Raw genomic sequence first — 14,625 nt, forward strand, 5'->3', positions numbered from 1 at the left:
TCTTTGAAGAAAATTACCTCCTAATATTGTGGGATAAATGGATGCAGGAGAACCAGGAAAGGATCCTAGAAAGCTTCAGGCTTCCATATCTTTGGTTTCCTTCTTTATGACCTGCCCGATGTTGCACATAACAGGAAAAGGGAGAAGCTAATCAAGAACTTAGAAGCTTGTAGCATTCAAGATTCTTGTCTGCCTTCCCACCTACCAGAGCCCCTTCTACACTGCTATATAATCAAGATTATCAAAGCAGATAATCCACATCTGCTTTTGAACTGGATTATATGAGTCTACACTGCCATATAATCCAATCAAGAGTGAGACAATCTGTGTTATATATGGCAATGTCGAAATGGCCCATGTCACAGTGGGGACATCCATCATTCTCTTCTGCTGGAGATTTACTTTTGAGTTATAAACTTTTTAAAAATTGCATAGCATTTGAACATTTCTGGTGGAAAGAAGTAAATAGAACAATTTATTCATTGTTCCTTGTGGGAACAAATAATTTAACTCAGAGCATCTTGAGCTTAAGGGAACTTATATGTATGGATGATCTCCATAACATTCTGTCCATTATGTTCCTTCCAAAAGTGATGGACGATAATGAAAAAACATTGAGAAAATGCCAATTTTATTGTTTACAAATGTACAGAATGTACAGCAATTCTACATTTGTATTCTCATTATTTTGCATATTTTTTTTCTCCCAAAGTTTGGAAAATTCTGCAGATGATGGGAAAATAAGCACCTGACATACTGGAATGCATGTAGGACTTTTTATGTTTATTTATCTTATTACTTGCAACCCATTCTACCCACTCCTTCAAATATGCATTTCAGAAACTTTGCCTGCAACAAATAAAACTATTGTGATCAACGGTCTTTGCCTTTGTATGAAGATAGCATCGTGGGTCTGGGAAAAAATCCTTCAGTGCTGGCATTTATTTCTTCTGAAGTGAATCAGAGTTAAAAAGAGCCCCTGCATGATAGAAAAGGGTAACGGTAAAAATGCTTTTTAAGAAAAGAGTGGTCACAACTAAACATAGATCCGTTCTTTTGTCTAAATCATGGTGCTTGCCATTTGTTGTTGTTTCCACTTTAAAAGCTGACCTTCCTTGTGTATAAAGGGCATGTTTCCAACTCCTTATTTAATAATTTAAACAATCCCCTAGGCAGCCATGCTTATGCTTGATAGCAATAAATCCCTTGTTGTACTCTCTTGCCCTCACTGGCACGGTAGGCTGCTGGATAACCCATAATAAGATAGGCTTCAAGTTGGCAGCTCGAAGCTGGGAGAGAGCCATTGTTATTTTTAAGAGCTCCCACCTTAACTATGTGGTTAAACAGACAAAGTGAGAATGAATGAGAGGAGGTCAGCATTGGGAATTATCCAGCCAGAGTTTTTTTCAAGTAAACCTGCATAGGATAAGGTTGAAAGGAGGAAGAGGAGGAGGAGACAAAAAAAGAAGAACCAACAGATGATGATGATGATGATGATGATGACGATGATGATAATCATCATCATCATCATCATCATCATGATTCTTGAATGCATTTTACTAAAGAAGACTCTGAAGCTAAAAGGCACCTTATGGATAAAATATACAGATTCCAAAACCAGCGAAACAAGAACTGAGACCCCACATAAAGATTGCATAGTATAAACTCATGCAGAGTTACTTATGGGGAATTACGTATTAATTATGATACCTAATTCCAATGTTCAATGACATTAAACAAAGGAACCAAGACAGTAGGTTTCACAAAAAATGCAAATGCATTCATGTGCCGTGTTCAATATGTGTCCTGTACAGTAGAGTTCCGGTTATCCAGCCTACCGTATTATCCAACGTGCGTCCCAGGGTGCTTGCTGGAGGGACGAGATGTGGCTGGAGCAAACTTACCCTCCTGGCAAGCACCCAGCACTTTGGAGAAGCCCGCCGCATGTTGCTAGACAGCAACATGCGGTGGGCTTTTCTAAACTGGTTGCTTGCCAGGAGGGATGAGGCTTTTCCCTCCTAGCAAGCACCCGGCTTTCCGAGATGGATAATAGGGCCTCCCTATCATCCAACAGTTTTGGTTATCCAACATTCAGCCTGCCCGTTTATGTCAGATAACTGGTACTCTACTGTACAAGCAAAGCAAATATAGCAATACTCCATGTGTAATGCACATTCTTCCACAATAGAACTCTGCACCTGTGAGTATTTTTACAACTCCACTTCTCTAACCTTGGACCAAATGTAGATGTTCCATGTTGAACGAAACAGCCAACCAGTTCTTCAGGAGAGCTTACACAGTTTGTTAAAGCACTGAGCTGCTGAACTTGCAGATTGAAAGGTCCCAGGTTCAAATCCTGGGAGTGGAGTGAGTGCCCGCTGTTAGCTCCAGCTTCTGCTAACCTAGCAGTTCGAAAACATGCAAATGTGAGTAAATCAATAGGTACCGTTCCAGCGGGAAGGTAACGGAGCTCCATGCAGTCATGCCGGCCACATGACCTTGGAGGTGTCTATGGACAACGCCGGCTCTTCGGCTTAGAAATGGAGATGAGCACCAACCCCCAGTCAGACATGACTGGACTTAACGTCAGGGGAAACCGTTACCTTTACCTTAAACCAAACAATGTTTTCAAATCAGAACATATTAGAAGTCAATTGGCTCATGGTAGGGAAGTCAGAATCTATGCCTAAAATACCTAAAGGCACTAGATCCACCTGATCTTAGAAACTAAGAAGGGTCAGTCCTAGTTAGTATGCAATTGATCAACTTGATTAGCATTGAATAGCCTTGCAGCTTCAAAGCTTGATTGCTTCCTGCCTAGGGGAATCCTTTATTGGGAGGTGATTAGGACTAGGATCCTTTATTCTTCGACAACACATTCTCCTTTGTTGATTATATCCTGGAGTGATCTCTTGTATATTAATACAGAATGTAATATTATTTTGGGACATCTCCAGTGGTGTTTCTTGATTGGGAATAAATTGGCAGAAAGAATGAAGTGATTCACTTGTGTTGAAAAAAATTATGCATATCTTCAAAAGCTTGCAGAAATGTCAGATTAAGAATTCTACTGTTTTGATTCACTGCCAGAACTTTGTAGCTCCCCGTTTATTGCTGTATTTGTGGTAGATCAATGCCCTCTGACTAGACTAAATCAGTCATTAACCTTTGCCAAACAAAGCATTTAAAGAGGAAATCAGAGGTGTTGACAGAGGTGAAAAGAAAAGAGAGGTGCATATGAGTGAAAAACTGAAAAATATCCCATGCTTTTGGATTGCTTTTCCCAACTGGACAGTTCCCAAACATACTGGACTCTCACCATTGCCAAAAAGCATCCATATTATTAAATATTGTGGGCTTTGTAGGCTATGATGAGGAAAATTTAGGACAGTGGGAAGCAACTGTGAATGGAAAAAAGTGAGACTTTGAAGGAGCCAGCAACAAAATATGCTCCTATCATGGCAGTAGTGACAGCCTGCATGCCATTCTTTGCTGGTTGTTTACTCCACGAGTTAATTGATAACTTACTGAATTAGACAAGTTTATTAATGGTTATGTTATTGAATTTGTTTTCCAATTTCTAATGTTTCACATTATCTATTTTTCCACCTAGTGGAACAAGTTTTGGTGAGTGAAGTAGTGAATTTAGTGATAACATTTCCAAAGTGTTGAAAACTTTCTTCAAAATAAGCACAAGTCCTTGGATAGGCCCTTTAAAGCTTAGACTACAACCCGGAGTCAGGTCCACTGGCCCAATCTATGAGAAGCTGGAAACTGGAAAATCCATTCAACAGTCTCTGAACACCACTTTCTGGGGATCATTGATCGATTAAGTGTCCAAGCAATAGGGAAATGGTTGGAAAACCATAAATTGCACACCTAAATCCTAAAGCTCAATGCTAAAACAAAATTCCATAGATCTATAAATGGAATTTTAACAAAAGTCCTGAATACATCTTGGAATACTTCAAATAGTCTGTAGAAGGTTCAAAATGTTTTTGATTAGTTATGCAAGGCTTTCCTACCTAGTTGTTTCTTTTTCACACCTGATTTAGGAACTAACAAAAAAGAAAAGCAATTCCATGTGTTTCAGCAAACTTTTTGTTCAAATTTAACACTATGCATTGCATAGTGTTAAATTTGAACAAAAAGTTTGCTGAAACACATGGAAATGCTTTTCTTTTTTGTTAATCCCTAAATCAGGAGAAAGCTGTGATAAAAATAAAATAAACAAATAAGTAAATATTCCTATTATTTCAATGTTATTTCTGCCTCTGATACCATTTTTCTGTTAAACAAGTAATACTTAGGGCACATTTGTTTGTGGTATATTTGTATGCTGAAATGAATATATCTTCATTCTTCATTTGGAAACAAGCCAATGTTTCCAGATTCTAGATTCTTCATAATAAATTCTGCAGAAGTTATGGTTGACTATTTCATTTCATTGCTGTAAGTGTGTATGTATGTGTTTTCATATGAGGGAAGGCCAAATTCCACTCATTTGCAACCAGCAGAGCTATGTATATCAAACAGTACCAAGTTAATCACTTTGAGCACTTTTAATTTTCCTTTTCACAACTTGTGGCTGCCCGTCTACATTTGGAAATTTACACTTGAATGTCTGAGGATAGAATCTCCCTGGATTTAGCCTGGCTGAAAGGCTGCCAGAAGTCAAGCTAGGAGGTTATATTTAATTTGGCAATTTTGCATCAAGCTGCAGGGCTCCCTTGAACGTTACAAAGGCTTCCCAAGACATCAGAGAAGCAAGAAGAATAATGTGCATTCGCAAAGGGTGCCCAAATGTTGCCACTCTGATGTTATGCTTATGGGTAATTAAGGCTCAACATTGTACCCCTAATTCCACACTGATGTCAGAAACAGAGGCTGACAAGGAAACTTCGAGGCAGCAGCTGCTCTTTTCACAGTGGTACAATAACTATCTCTTTAATGGGGAAGGGTGAGGGGCTGGTAGGTTGTGGGGATGGGAGGAAGCCAGCGAGCCAGAGAGCGCAAAAGCACCTGCTTCTATAAATGGCACCACGGTGTTCTGGCACGGCACGGCTAATCTTCTGCCGCCTGTCAGGTTAATTGTTACAAAGCTATGGTTGATATAAATCTATTTGTCCCTTGGCTAAAATTAATCAGGTTTTAAGCATCGCATTTATCTCAATGCCATGAAGCAAGGGGGGAGAATGTTCTGGCAAAATTTATGCCATGGGAACCTGGATGTTGGGCAGCCGAGATATTTATGGTTGCCAAATCTTCTTGCGGGAGGTACAGCTTAAGGGAAAGGAGGCCCTTTTGTTGGTTTATTTTCTATGGGAAAATGAGTTCACACACAGCGTTTACCAGTGGAATGTGGGAGAAAAATACAGAACCATGTGAGGAATCACACTAAGATCTATTCATGACTTGTATTTCATATCCAGACATCTTCTGTGCAGCAGCATCTTGAGAGCTGCTTTTTATTCTGTTACCATACATGGTATAATAATCAACTATAGCTGCCAGTTCAAGATTGGCGCAAGTTCTTGAGATTTTCAGACCTAAACTTGGGACCTAGGGCCTCACATGCTTTTCTACATGCAGCATCTATTCTCTTTTCATCAACATCTTTCACAACTGTATCTCCTTCCAGATGCAAAGTAGCATTAAAAATCAAAATAGAAAAAGGATAATTGACTGGTGGCACTTATTGATCTATGAAATCCTAACATTCATATTTCTTGGAAATCATAACTTAATGAATCCAGGATCAAGATGGCCCACTAGTGATCAAGGCTGAGACAATCAGGATCAGAAGCCCCGTTTCTATTCTGTTGTAGCTTTGTCTGCTGGTGGGTGAAAATATAATCCTCCCACATCCTGATCACCAGCTGGGAAGATTTCTAATTTTTAGTGCAGTTTCTACTTGGTAAAAAGTTGGTACGAGGGGGCTGGACCAGGAGATTGCAGTTGGTTATACACAACTAACACTGCATCTACATCAGTGGTTCCAACTTTTTTTTTTTTAACCAGAGACCACTTGACCAGGGACCACTCTCCAACATTAGTACCAAAAGGGTTACAAATCAGTTTTTGGTCAACTTTAGATTCAGCTTGGTTATTTGGGGTGCTGATTCAGAAAATTGCATTGGATAGACCACATCAGCTCTAGTTTCTGATACAGAACATATACCATCTAGTAGTCACCATCTTGTCTCCCACAGAAACCCATATTTAATAATCTAAACCTGATGTGGTCTAGCCAATGCAATTTTCTGAATCAGCATCCCAAATAACCTCAAGAACATGCATAAAAATGAAGTCATCAATGCGCCCCCACTTCCAGGCACCACATGGAACAGTTCTGTTTAGAGGGAGAAAGGAGGAGGAGGAGAAGCAGCAGTCAGAAGGCTTGTTGTGCCTTTCATGGATAGTCATCCTCTCCCCTCCTGACATCCCTGTTGCCTCAGGACTATAAGAGGGGTTTGCAAGACCAGTCACTCTTGTTGCAATGGTATAGTAACAGTGAGGTCGCGGAATATATTTTAGTTCTTGGGGACCACTGGTGGTCCATGGACCGGGGCTGGGAATCACTGATCTACACGAGGCAAGTTGATTCCCGGTATTTGTGTCCTGGAACTTCCCTAGATCCAGCATGCACCAGCTTAAACCGGGCCCAGTGATGACATCAGAGGTCCTCAAACCTTTAAAGCCAAGGGTTGTTTCACGGTTTGAAAAAAAAAATGAACAAATTCCACTGCAGTTATTTCATTTCGAGTGCAAAAAAGCAGGAAAGAACAATACAATGTTTAAAATGAAAAACAATTTTAATCAATATAACCTTATCAGTATTTCAATGGGAAGAGCAGGCCTGCTTTTGACTGATAAGCTAGCTAAGATAATTAAGATTGTTGTTGTTGTGTGCCTTCAAGTAGTTTCAGACTTAGGGTGACCCTAAGTCTTGGCCTAAGTCTTACTCCTGATCAGCTCTGTGGATCATTTCATGACCATGGTGCTGATTTGCTTGCCCTTTGAAATAAGTGTACAAAGCCGTAGGATGCTCTGGAGCTTCTTGCAAACTCCATAGTATCACCTGACTTTATTTAGTGTAGAGAAAAGTCAGGTTAAAATCTCAAGATACTTACCTGATGTCCTTGTGTGTCATGAAGACTGCCAGTACTGGACTGAAAGTGAATACAGCTTTTTAAGGAGCCATGGTGGTGCAATGTGTTAAACCCTTGTGCTGGCTAAACTGCTGGCCTGAAGGTTGGGTTGCTGACCTGAAGGTTGCTGGTACAAATCTGCGAGACGTGGTGAGCTCCCATCTGTCAGCTCTCTTGCGGGAACATGAGAGAAGCCTTCCAGTAACATATCCTGGCATTCCCTGGGCAACGTCTCTGTAGATGGCCAATTCTCTCTCACCAGAAGCGCACTATGTTTTCAAGTTACTTCTGACATGATTTTTAAAAAAGACTAGCACAGACATGTTCTAACTAGGTAATGTAGAATATGGACATTTCCTGTCTGTAGAAACATTTATATTAGATTGCCGAACTTAACATTATAGTAAGGTTTTGTCACTCTGACCTGTCGCTGTCTGAAGAAACATGCATTTTAATGGCAGTACTAAAATATAAGGAAGTCTGAAGAAGGAAAAGAAACAAAAGAAATTTGAAAGATTTGCCTGGCATTAAGCTTCATTGCCCACTTAGCCAAACTTTCAAGCAGAAAATCATCCCGCAGAATTCACTGTCCTTGTTCAATATTAAACATGATCTTTGTCGCTGAGCAGAATGAAGGCAAAGCACATCTAAAGTACACACTATACTTTGCAGATAATGTATATGGAAAAAATGCAGATAAAAGAGATTTTCAAAGGAAGCCACAGCAGGTGGGTGGCAATAATGCGCAATCACCCAGCATGCCTGTAAAGTCTGTCATTTGCATATGCAAACACAGCTATTGCATAAGCAAATCAGGACATAGAATTATTCATTCTCTCCCCTCTCTCCTCCCCAACTTTATTTTTCTTGCTCAGATGGAGGGTTTGATAGATTCCATGGCTGCACATTTCATTGTGGCCATCCAACTGTCACCAGATTGATACTCACTGAAATTTATAAGCACCACCTGGTCAGAAACAATTGCTAAGCCTAGTAATGCAGCTTGATGGACAAAAGTGCTTTTGAAAAAAAAACACTTAGGGCATGATCTTGCTAAAAGTAACCTTATTTAAATTCCTTTTGCTTCAATGGGGTATTTAAACGGCTCCATAAATCTTTCCTACAAATACCAAAGAGGCATAAAAAGACCAGAAAGCCACAGATATTGTTCTTATTCTTTCTGCTATTACTTTGGAGAGCCACAAACCTTTTGTTTTTAAACATCCCTTATTTTTTATACAATAGAGTCTCACTTATCCAACATAAACGGGCCGGCAGAACGTTGGATACGTGAATATGTTGGATAATAAGGAGGGATTAAGGAATAAATTAGGTTATGATTTTACACCAAAACATCATGTTATCTGACAAATCTGACAGAAAAAGTAGCTCAATACACAGTAATGCTATGTAGTAATTACTGTATTTACGAATTTAGCACCAAAATATCACAATGTTTTGAAAACATTGACTACAAAAATGCATTGGATAATCCAGAATGTTGGATAAGTGAGACTCTACTGTACTTATAGTTTCAATTTGCATTGTCTTTGTCTAGTTTCAGTTTGCATTGTTTGGAAAATATTGCTAGCTGCCTTGAGTTCTATCATTGAGAGAAAGATGGGATACGAATTAATAATACATAATAGAAATTAATAATACATAAAAACATAAATCTTAATAGGTGCTACTTGAAACCTATACCAAGGGATAGAAGAAACCATTGAACAGTTAAAATAAATTTCTATGGGTGCCATGTGTCCAAATGGTATGTTCCAAATGGGGAAGACCTAAGCAAAAAACTAATAGATAAAACAAGGAAATGGCAATAGATATATCCTTTATTATCCTGCCCTCATGCTGAAACAATGCAAGAAACCTATAGCAGATAGTCTTCTGTTTTCTTTTGCTTGGACTAATGAGTAAGGAATATATCTGTGGAAGATGAAGTTAACCCTTAAACCCTTATTTCCTACTTCTGTTTCAAGAAAGCTGTCAGAACTGTCAAATATGGATGGCTACATATCAGGCAATCTCAGAGCTTGACTATTGCCACATGCCAGCTGTCAGATCCTGTCAAGTGTTGACTCTGGAGGAAAATCCTGTAGTTGGCAAATCCTACCAGAAAAATATAATTTAAAATTAAAATTTGAAATTGATATTTGGTAAATCGAGGGTAATGCTGATATTAAGTCACTGGGAACTGTTTTTGTGGGGTAGTAGATAAAGTCGTACCACCCATAAATACCTAAATGGAACCTAAGCCTGGTCAGGCTTGATTATTACTTGGATGTAAGACCACAAGGGAAGATGAAAGACCCTCAAGAAGACCTGAACACCTGGGATCTTTCTTGATTTATCAGCTAATTCTCAGTGGAGACAAACATTAGATCTTCCAATTCCACATCCAACACTTTAACCACTGTGCCACATTAAACTGTTAGAAAAGAGGATTAAAGATGGAATAGCTCTCAGCTGGACAGTGAAGAAAGCTGACAGAAAGAAATCCACTCATTTGAAATGTGTTAAAAGACAGTTCAGTGGATACCATGAGCTGGAAGAGGAATAACGGGTCTTAGAGTAAATCAAGCCTGAACTCTCACTAGAAGTGAAGATGACTAAATTAAGGCTGACATACTTTGGGCATATCACGGGGTGATGTGACTCATGAAGTAAAATGATGGAAAATAATAGCAATAACAAAGCTATCTGCCTCCTCTGCCTCTATTGATTTCTCTTTTGCCATCACTTGCAACACATTATGTTTCTGCCCACCCTAGAATGTGCCCCTTGAGCATTTAAATTTAATAACCTGCCCTATAATGTACAATCCCATGGAGGTAAAATGTAAAACAGGAACAGTCTAATAACATATAAAACAACTGGACTAGTTAAAACATAATTTCTTGTAAGCCGTCCCGAGCCCTAGGGGAGTGGCGGCACATAAGTTTAAATAATAAATAAATAAATAATGAAATACAGTAGAGTCTCACTTATCCAACGTTCTGGATTATCCAACCCATTTTTGTAGTAAATGTTTTCAATACATCGTGATATTTTGGTGCTAAATTCGTAAATATAGTAATTACTACATAACATTACTGCGTATTGAATTACTTTTCTGTCAAATTTGTTGTATAACATGATGTTTTGGTGCTTAATTTGTAAAATCATAGCCTAATTTGATGTTTAACAGGCTTTTCCTTAATCCCTCCTTATTATCCAACATATTCGCTTATCCAACGTTCTGCTGGCCTGTTTATGTTGGATAAGTGAGACTCTACTGTACTGGTAAGTTAAAATATCTGCAGATTTGGATAAAACGTATCAGGCCTCAAAAACTTTAATTTAAAAAAATCAATGTTTTGACTTGGTGGCTGAATGAAGGCATCGCTTGCATCCATTTCTATGTGTGTCTTTGAAACCCAGATAGTAAAGACAGCTGATAAAAAAATAGAATCAACACATTTCAAATGTGGTGCTGGAGGAGACTTAAGAGGATGTTATGAACTGCTAAAATAAATGGCTCCTACAGCAAATCAACCCGGAATTCTCTCTAGAAGCTGAGATGGCTAATCTGAGACTGTCATACTTGGACATATAAAAAGAAATGACTCAGTAGAGAAGACAATAATGCCTGATAAGTTAGAATGCAGCAGGAAATGAGGAAGGCCATATTCCTATCGTTCCAAAGAAGCAATGCTTACTCTGAGTTTGCAAGACAGAGCTGTTAATGACAAGGTGACTTGGAGTACATCTATACTGTAGAATTAATGCAGTTTGATACACTTTAACTACCATGGCTCAATGCTATGGAATCCTGGGGATCTGTGGTTTGGTGAGCACCAGACCCTTTGGCAGAGAAGGCTAAAGACCTTGTAAAACTACAGTTCCCCCAACCCCATAGCATTGGGCCATGGCAGTTAAAGTGATGTCAAATTGCATTAATTCTACAATGTAGATGTACCCTTAAAAGTCTCTCATTTATAGAATTACTAACTTGCAATATGTTATTTACTATATTTATACCCTGCCTTTCCCCCCATTGGGACTCAGGGCAGCTAACAAACACTTGTTGGATTGTATGTATATGGTTGTATGTGTATGAAATGTAAATCAAGTGTTTCTGCTGTTTTGCTAGAGTGTGTGTTTCAGCAATGAAACAGTTAACAGCATGCTAGTTTTGACTGACTGCCTGCTATGACCTATCAGGCATGATTTCTGGCCTTGGAGGTCGGGGACTTCCTGCAGACTGAGGAATGTGTTTTTCTTATCTCCCAGTGTGTTGAGCTGGTGCTTGTGGAGCAAAGAGGCTGAAGAGAATGCCAGCTCAGAGCGATGGCTTTTGCTGTGCTTTGTAAATATGTATTATAGATATTGAAATAAATGTTTGGACTTTAGACAAGTGATGTCTTTGAGTCTGACATTGGAAAGAGGAATTGGTGAGGCAGACGATTGCAACCAATTCATCAGGGTGCTGGAGAAGAGGTTTGATGGTGTTTGAAGAAACCCACCCAGCACGCACCCTGACCTCCACGCCAACAACACTTTGGTCACAATTTAAAACTTAACATTATTATGGAATGCTTATATCAGTAAGGAGTATTAAGAACTCCTTTATCTTTAAATGCTATAGCAAAAGCCAGAACACACCAAAGGGGTGTGCTGTTTACATATGAATGCTCACTAACATCCATCTGACTAAACAACTAACTTAGCAAGGATGTAGTGTTTATGCAAGGTGCAGTGATCTCTTAATAGGTTTGGAAGACTGTCCCCTTCAATTTGTGCCACAAGGAGTTCATCTTCATTCCTACATCTTACTCTTGACTCAAGTTCAGAAAGTGATCAAGACCACTGTGGCTTATTAAGCTAACTCACAACAAGAACTTTCCCCATCATATAGGTATTCATGAAATTTGAAGAGTTCCTTCCAAGGTTAACCACAGAACTCCAAACCAAACTAGACACAGGAAGTCTACTAATCACATCAGAGATGTCTGATCAAACTGGCAAAGAGTAACCTCATTTGAAGTCAACTTGATGGTATTTAACAAGAATAAAGGACAACCAAGTTGTCACAGTAGAGAAGACTCTCCCTATATTCTCCCCTATGCACTGATCCCACTAATTGGGCATAGAGAAACCTCCTATCATGGAGTATAGCAAACCTTCTCCAGCAAACTTCCTATCATGGAACAGATTTTCAATTAAAGAAGGAATACTCAGGAATGTATCTACTTCATTAACTGAGCTATACATGGAATTAATTACAATTATTTTTCCAAAGCCGTACATTTTAAAAGTAATGTCCCTTTACTTTGACATTTCCCCAAACTAACTAAACTATTTGCTTGTGGGTTAGATTGGGTGGTTCCCTAGTTACTCCAAAATATTATTTAGAGGAGACTCATTGGATGAGATGGGGAGCATTTTTTAATTAAATGGTTTGTTTAAAAACAAAAGTAATGTTTTCATCACACCATATTAATGAATAACAAGGCATAAATTGCTTCTTTTTAAAGGTAACACCAGCATGTTCACTTTTGCAATGCGGTTCCAAAGCTGTGAAGTGGTGTTCCAAGATCCATGCAAAAAATTGCACATTTTCAAAGCAATTTCCCAAAGAAACCATCTGGAGCAGCCCTGAATTCCCCAAATCACTTTGGAAAACTTGTACGTTTGGGCCACACTATTTTGAATTCTAAAGCACAGGTCCAATGAGACACGCATGAAGCGATCTGACCACGAAGCATGCCTGCATGCCAACAGGCCTTTGCTTCTATTGTCTCACTTTATGGAAGTCTGTCTTCCAAGTCTCATAGATCATGCCTTTAATAGGATGTGTCTGGGGCCAAGTTCCTTTCTAAGCTGCTCCTCCCTGATGAACAGTGGGCAGGTCGAACATCTGTTCCAAGCAGCTGACTTTCCCATTAAAATGGTTATTTGCAGCCGTGTACTCAAGTTAGTTAAGTTTCCATTGTTTCTCATCCCATGGTTGAATGTCTAATGTGGTTTAGCAGGAGGCACAACATACTCAGCCAAACAGTTCCTAGAAAAGAATACAACAGTTGTGTCCTCCCATCTCAAAGCAGTCCATCATTCTCCCTGCTTTTATCCTTCACTTCCTCATCCAAAGGACGTGATATGTGGACTCAATATGCACACAGATAGCTAGATAAACTTTTCATATATGACAAGATGTATCGTCTTTCTGTTTAAATCACAGTAAGGATTTCTAAAATTTAGATAGGAAGGGAGTTACTTTTCTATTGAAGTTTCACAATCAATTAAAAGTTTTAAAAAACACCAACAAATATATACCTTTAAACAAGAATCCTGTAATATTCCATCCCATAATTTCCCCATATTCCTACAACACAAATTAACAACCAACCTATTTTTAAGTTCAACAAGAAACCTACAAAAAACCCAACATAGTATATAAAACTCTAATCAAAATTTGTGACGGAATCACAAAATCATCCCCTCCACACCAAAACAAAACAATACAAGTAATTTTCTTAATATAACAAGTAACTACAGCTAATACAACAAAATCTACAACAATAATCCTCACTACGACTATCACAACCTCCTACTATACATCAGGGGTTCTCAAACCTTTTCAGCCATGGAGTCCTTTTTGAAACAAAAGCTTATCGTGGAACCCTAATAAATGTTTTTATATTATATTATATACAATATATAATGTATATATATATTAGGCATGGGCAAATTTTTGGACACAGGGAATGCATTGTGTTTTAAAATTTGACAGGCTGGGCAGATGGACTGAGAGTGTTTCTGTGAACTACAGTAGAGTCTCACTTATCCAACATAATGGGCCGGCAGAACGTTGGATAAGCGAATATGTTGGATAATAAGGAGGGATTAAGGAAAAGCCTATTAAAAATCAAATTAGGTTATGATTTTACAAATTAACCACCAAAACATCATGTTATACAACAAATTTGACAGGAAAAGTACTTCAATTCGCAGTGATTTTATGTTGTAATTACTGTATTTACGAATTTAGCACCAAAATATCACGATGTATTGAAAACATTGACTACAAAAATGCGTTGGATAATCCAGAACATTGGATAGCAAGTGTTGGATAAGTGAGACTCTACTGTAATTGAAAAAAACATGAACAAATTTCTATGCACATATCTAGTTTGTTGTGCAAAAAGAAAGAAAGAAAGAACAATACAATATTTAAAATGAAGAACAATTTTAACTAAGATAAACTTAATAGTATTTCAGTGGAAGACCCCCCAGGGCCATCCAGTCTAACCCCCTTTTGGCATGTAGGAAAAGCACAATCAAAGTGCTGGGAGAGAGTGGTGGGAAAGTGCAAATCAGTGGTGGGAGAGAAATAGGGTTTTGGAAGAAAAGAAGGTCGGTGGTGAGGAAGGCAGGGGAGAAAGGGTCTGTGCCCTGGGGAGGACGTTGTTACTACTGTTCCGGC

At 38.7% G+C, this 14,625-nt stretch overlaps 1 long non-coding RNA gene across 1 annotated transcript in view; it reads right to left on the bottom strand.

The window, feature by feature from the left end:
- Window positions 1–614: 614 nt before the first annotated feature.
- LOC134295590 (uncharacterized) overlaps window positions 615–14,625 on the bottom strand; it is a 33,884-nt gene continuing 19,873 nt past the window's right edge. The window contains exon 4 of the long non-coding RNA XR_010002220.1: window positions 615–979. This is a non-coding gene — a long non-coding RNA (uncharacterized LOC134295590). The remainder of the gene's footprint in view (window positions 980–14,625) is intronic.

The sequence above is a fragment of the Anolis carolinensis genome, chromosome 1 (genome assembly GCF_035594765.1).
Source record: "Anolis carolinensis isolate JA03-04 chromosome 1, rAnoCar3.1.pri, whole genome shotgun sequence".
Lineage (NCBI taxonomy): Eukaryota > Metazoa > Chordata > Lepidosauria > Squamata > Dactyloidae > Anolis > Anolis carolinensis.